This window comes from Sinocyclocheilus anshuiensis, unplaced genomic scaffold, assembly GCF_001515605.1.
Source record: "Sinocyclocheilus anshuiensis isolate Anshui unplaced genomic scaffold, SAMN03320099.WGS_v1.1 scaffold1098, whole genome shotgun sequence".
NCBI classification, from domain to species: domain Eukaryota; kingdom Metazoa; phylum Chordata; class Actinopteri; order Cypriniformes; family Cyprinidae; genus Sinocyclocheilus; species Sinocyclocheilus anshuiensis.
The window spans coordinates 60,025-66,502 of record NW_015538053.1 but is presented as its reverse complement, the minus strand read 5'-3'; the positions used below and the strand labels follow the sequence as shown (position 1 = coordinate 66,502).

The 6,478-nt window shown below is 34.5% G+C and overlaps 1 protein-coding gene across 1 annotated transcript in view; it reads left to right on the top strand.

The window, feature by feature from the left end:
- Positions 1 to 6,478, top strand: part of LOC107681937 (histone-lysine N-methyltransferase SMYD3-like) — a 157,397-nt gene that overhangs the window by 148,649 nt on the left and 2,270 nt on the right. The window lies entirely within an intron of this gene.

Sequence of the window (6,478 nt, the reverse complement as noted above, 5' to 3'; positions counted from 1 at the left end):
TCATTATTGTGATGGGGGGCCCTGCAGTAAGTCATAGCCCCAGGGCCCAGTGCGGTCTTAATGCGGCCCTGCTTATCGCGAGAGGCAAAAGGTTACGTTTTAGTCGCATAACATAGGTTAATGGAAACGCCGTCATTTCGCAATACTTTTTTATCGACATTTATAAAATATCATATTATAACATATTATAAAACATTTATAAAAAGTTTTGTGCAAATCTGTAATGGAAACGCGACTAGTAAGAAATAAGTTAGATTTTTTTATTAAATTGGTAACACTTTACTATGAGGTCCTATCCATTAACATTGAATTAACAGCAAACAATACTTTAATTGATCAAGGAACATGAACTAACAATGAGCAATAGTATATTTATCAGTTAGTATTAAGAATGTTTTTAATTACTGATTTAAGCATTAAGAATGATAAAGTAAATAAACAAGTTGAACCTTATTGACATGTTACTACAACCTTTTCAATCCTTTTCAATTTTTTAGAAAAGCATGTGTTCTCAACACACGCCGCCATGAACTGATCATTTTATATGCATTCTTGCATGAACTGTAGCATCAGCACTACAAACAACCTTCACGTTGACTTGACTGCTGTTCAAAGAGAGTTATTTGAGATTGATATCACATGACAAAAGCTCTTTTAATGCATGGAGATGTAAGCTGCAGATTACAGCGCAGGGCTTTGTTAATGTGCTGTCATTGTCTGCTGGGCAGATTAATGATAAAGGCTATTGTCTTTCCTGGGCGCGGTGCTTCTTTACAGCTCCTGAACAAGTTGCTGTTTGTGAGGAAATAGAAATCACAATTTAATATTCCTCCAAAGTGGTCCCGGCAGAGATACAGCTCTTTGTTCTTGGTAATGATCCAGCGTGGAGATGAATAGAAAGGCTGAGCTAACACTAATGGGAGCGTTAACAGGTCGCTGCGGCGTGCCGCCCCTCTTCTGACTGTTGCTACAGCAACAGAAAGTGCCGCTCTAATAGTGATGATGGTTCAGACCTGACCAGTGATGGAGGATGGACTTCAACAGAAACATACTAGTTTTGTGCAGTGGTTGTGTTGGTCAGGGTGATTTAGTTGTTCAAAGCTATTGTTAGATTTGGTTGGTGATTTCTTTTTCTTGGTGAAATGTGCTTCTGGCTGGCTGCATTGATTACGTTTCTATGGCAGGTTTCACTGAGGTTGTATAAGGGTTGTGAGGTTGTGAATGCATCCGCGCTGTGTTTATTGTCTCGAATCATTTTCTTATGCATCAATAGGCCCATCTATCATACTATTTAATATAGTCCATATAATAATGTGCAGAAAAAGTTGCTTAAGGGTAAATTTGAATTAAAATCACTTCTGTTTGTATTAATGGCCTCAGAGAATACAGCATGAGTCTGGCATAATTTAGGGTAATATGAAATAAAAAAATAATATTTCATTTAATTTGGTTCCTATTTCCCAAGCATTAATGATAATTTCTGCAAGAAGAATACTGAACATTAAAAATTAGATTTTCAAATGGTTATAGCACTCACATTATGTCTGTAATTTATGATGTTTGCCAAAGGAAAAAATAATTTTTATTGCTGATTACATCATCATTATTATTCCCCCTGAGATTTACATTTAATATTTCAATAATTTAACAACACAGTCGCATGTTTTCTGATGTCAGTTAATGATCAGTGAACATTAATTTATTTGTGCTGTTTTTTTTTCTTCTAAAATATTATATGGTTTTATAAGAGGAGGTTTCTTAGTGTTACGTATCCGGTCCATGAACTTCCGTCTGCTAGCCATCAGAGGTCACCCTTTCCATTTTCATTGACTCTCACACTACACACATATCACTACATGCATATCACCCCGGACTACATATCCCATCATTCATTGCACTGATTGCACACAGCACTGATTGCACACAGCTGTTTCATATCACTCACTCACTATTTAACACACCATCTCACTCCTTCTAACGGCCGAGTATTGTATGCGCTTATCGCCAGTAATCTATCATACTATTTAATATAGTCCATATAATAATGTGCAGAAAAAGTTGCTTAAGGGTAAATTTGAATTAAAATCACTTCTGTTTGTATTAATGGCCTCAGAGAATACAGCATGAGTCTGGCATAATTTAGGGTAATATGAAATAAAAAAATAATATTTCATTTAATTTGGTTCCTATTTCCCAAGCATTAATGATAATTTCTGCAAGAAGAATACTGAACATTAAAAATTAGATTTTCAAATGGTTATAGCACTCACATTATGTCTGTAATTTATGATGTTTGCCAAAGGAAAAAATAATTTTTATTGCTGATTACATCATCATTATTATTCCCCCTGAGATTTACATTTAATATTTCAATAATTTAACAACACAGTCGCATGTTTTCTGATGTCAGTTAATGATCACATTGACATGCAGGTAAACCAATCAAACATTCCAAATGTAAAAAATTTAAATGTATTCTTTTTGATTTTAAATTTTAATGATTTAATTAATTGTTAACTTTTCATCAGCGCATTAACCCTTTGCAATTCTTTCATTTACTTTTTTTCTTTTCTTTTCTTTTTTTTTAATAACAATAATCCTAATTAGTTCATAAGTAATCTAAAAGTAATCCAAAAGTAGTCGGAATTACCTAAAATTTGTATTCTTAAAATTTATTAATATAATATAATATAATATAATATAATATAATACGCTAGCCCTAGGATTATTCTTGTGTCTTGTCCGCCATATACCTGTTTGCCATTGTTCGACCCTGCCTGTGTTTCTGACCTCTCTGCTTTAATAAAGCTTGCACATGGATCCGCATGTCTCACGTCTTGTCAGCCCCGTAACAATAATATAATATAATATAAATTTAACATGCTAACTGTCTGTACTGGTTGAATTTTCTGTGGTAGACCTTCCAGGGCTTGTGTTGTGTTCTTGTCTGACAGTTGTTTAAATATTTCTCAGAATATAATTTCACATCCATCAAGTCTTTTCACATACCGTGAACATTTGTCCTTGTGAAACTTGAATCCTCATTCTTTTGTTGTAACGTTTACAGAGTCTGATATTTCTAGACATTTTTACAACTAGAAAAACCACAAGGGTCTTTAAAAGAACCTAAGGAGCTTAAAGCATCAATCTCTGCTATCGCATGACCTTGGACCCATAACCCACGACAATAAAAATCTGCACTGCGTGATGAAGACTGTCACGAGGCGTCCCAGCAGACGAATATTTCACAATACAACTGTGTTCAGACAGTGACCGAGCTTCTCTGTACAAAAACCCCTGAGAGTTTTGAAGAACTGTAAGTGCTCATCTCCATCATTGCTTTTACTGCCAAGGGTCTGGCATTTAAGTGAAAGTCAGTCAAGGTCATGAAGATGAAATCTGCACAGCTTTACCGAGCTCTTTGAGTTATGAGTTGGAACACAACGGAAACAAATTGGACTACCATATGCGTTTGAAATCTTTTTTGGTTGAATATTCTGGACGTACATCATGTTACTGCAGTAAAATGGGTTGGACATTTTGTTAACTCTGATGGTGTCATAGTTTATCCAGAGAAATATTTAAATATTGTTATCTTCCCCTGCTCTGTCTTGCTAGAAGGGGGCTTTGTGACTTTATGTCCTGGTTATAGAGCGGCACACAATCAGCCTCTCTCTGATTTGCCCATCTCAGCATAGAGGATCACCAGTAAGCCTAGCCTACTGCCCTTGGCTCAGTGTGGATGAATGGGAAATGTGGAATAAAGGCTTTTCTTTCTTGCACTTCTGATGGAACAATAACCCTCACGCTTCTGCGCCTGGAATTTGCTGATGTTAGCATGTTTCCTGCCAGGATCACCGCTATTAATTTGATGTGCTTAAACACTATGTATAAAATGAGACAGATGAAAAACAAGATGGGATAAGATCAGGGTTTTGTGTCTGGTAGAGCAGTTGTCTAGTGTATTTACTTCTCCAGGAGAAGTATTATTATTTATACTTGCAGATGCTGATCTAAAGTCAGTTTCTTTAAAGTGCCCCTATTATGCCTTTTCGAATATTACCTTTCATGCAGTGTGTCATGTAGCTGTATGTGAACATAAACTATCTGCAAAGTTGTGAAGCCGACAGTGCACGATAAATAAAGTTATTGTCTATCAAAAAAAAAGAGTCGGCTCGCAATCGCCTAAACGAGTCGTCAGGAATTCGAATCTTATTCTGTTACGGCTCTATGTCACGAAATAACACATTTGCATAATGTCTGCCCACGTTCTACGTCGCCAGCTTGCCCACCCACAAACAGTAAAATTTCCATGTGGTTAACGTCATGTCGAGAAGACGCTGTATCCGCTCTGGACCAATCACAAAGGACTGCGCCATCTGACCAATCACAGCAGTGAGGGCTCACGGAAAGGAGGAGTTTAGAGAGACTGATTCTTTGAACTGCTTCGCACGAGTCGTTTATGAAAATTAAATCTATTTTTTGAGAAAACTAACATGTTTTTTGACCTTGAATGTAAACCTGTTTTAGGAGACTCATAAAACAATATTAGCAACCTGAAAAATGGCATAATAGGGGCACTTTAATACAGTTGCCCTGGTTTGACCAAAAGTTTAGTATTTAGTGTGTACCACTATAAGTTATTAAGTGTATTAAGTTTATTTATTAAGTTAACTTTATTTAATTATTAAGTTATTAAGTGTACCATGATAGTATATAATACATTGGTGACCATATTGATAACAACAGATTCTCATCTGCCTATTAGAGTCAGAAAAAACAGAATTTTTTAATTTGATATCAGAACATTTTTAAGTAGCAAAATATTTATTTATTTATTCATTGAATTTATTTATATATATATATATTTTTTTTTCGGTGAAGGCTTCGAACAGCTTATATGCTTAATTTTACTTGCATGTAAATCAGTGGCGTAGCCAGAATTTTAATTTTGGGGGGGCCCATCTTACAATGAGGGGGCCGCTCAATATTACATGTAGCTATAATGTCTATACTAAATGTGCACATTTTCAAGTGTTTTTGCGGAGTGTGGAAGCTGAATAACAGCGCGCTTATACTGCATGACAGTTAACATGGAGGCGCCGGTGCAATCACTTGCACTTAGAATACTCCATCATTTTTGGTCATACAGACAAGAATAATTACATCGTTCGAATCTGTTAAGGGTCTACATTTGTTTGTTTACACTCACAATAAAATAATGAAACTGTAAAATAATGAAACCAAACAGGATACTATTTCTGCCGGCTTGGTCCCGGTGAACTTCAGCGTGTCAAAAATGAACCGAAACTCTGTTGCTTCACAGACATGAGAAATATATCTATAGAACATGAAATATTTTAATAATCAACCAATTCAAATAGAAAACAAATATTCTCAGATTATATAATATATGTGTATATTGCGCGTCCACCACAGAGATGACGATTAAGTATCATTAACTTCATCACTTTTTAGTTTATCAATAAATGATTAAAATGGTAAGGTAGTCTCCTTGCTGTTTTCCCCAAAACATTCAATTCCTTATTTTTTTATTTTTTTTATTTTAAGCAATCAGAAATCTGGGGGGGCTGGATATGTAAATAAGGTGCGCTCTCATGGCTATGCCACTGGTGTAAATTTTTAGACTAGTTGAAATAACTGTGCAAAAATACTGATTTATAATATCAGCAGGCATTGGTTAAAGATATTTTGTATTTAGATGCATTATTTTAATTATTAATTGAATAAATTAATATATATTTTATTTTTGAAATGTATTATTTGTTTATTTGTTCAGCCTTTGGGCATGTAACTTTTTTTTTTTTCTTTTTTTTTATGAAGGCAGTGTAGTATTTATTCATAGTTTTAATTAGCTTAAAACTTGTTTATTTCAGTTAGTTGTCAATACAAAAATTTCAAATTCTTGTTTAAGTTTTTTATTTGTTTATATCTATTTTTTTTTTATATTAATATTTTATTTCAGCTTTATTTCAATTAAAGGAATTTTAATAGTTTTAATAGTTTTAGTTGTCATAAACACTCGTTGTAGGTGGTGTTTATTTATAATGTGTTAAAATAACTTGCTTAACATGATTAGACTGCGAATCTCCGTATTACAATATTCTAGTGTTGTCGATCTACGATGATTGAAGTTGCAAAACACTGAAAAACATGTGTAAAATCAATTTTCACTCAGATATTGCTAGTAAATTTCACAATAAATTACAAGAAATGGCAAGTAATATTGAATTAAACATGATTTTTTTTTTTTAGTAGACTGAAATAGTATTTCTTTATTATTGTATATCTCAGTGGTAGACCATGAAACGTCTCGGTTACGTATGGTAACCCTCGTTCCCTGAAGGAGGGACCGGAGACGTCACGTCGGATGACCGACGAATTGGGATCTCGCTTAGAGAGACCAATCTACTTCGAGTGTAAACTAAACGAGCCAATGCACATTGGCATGCGATTA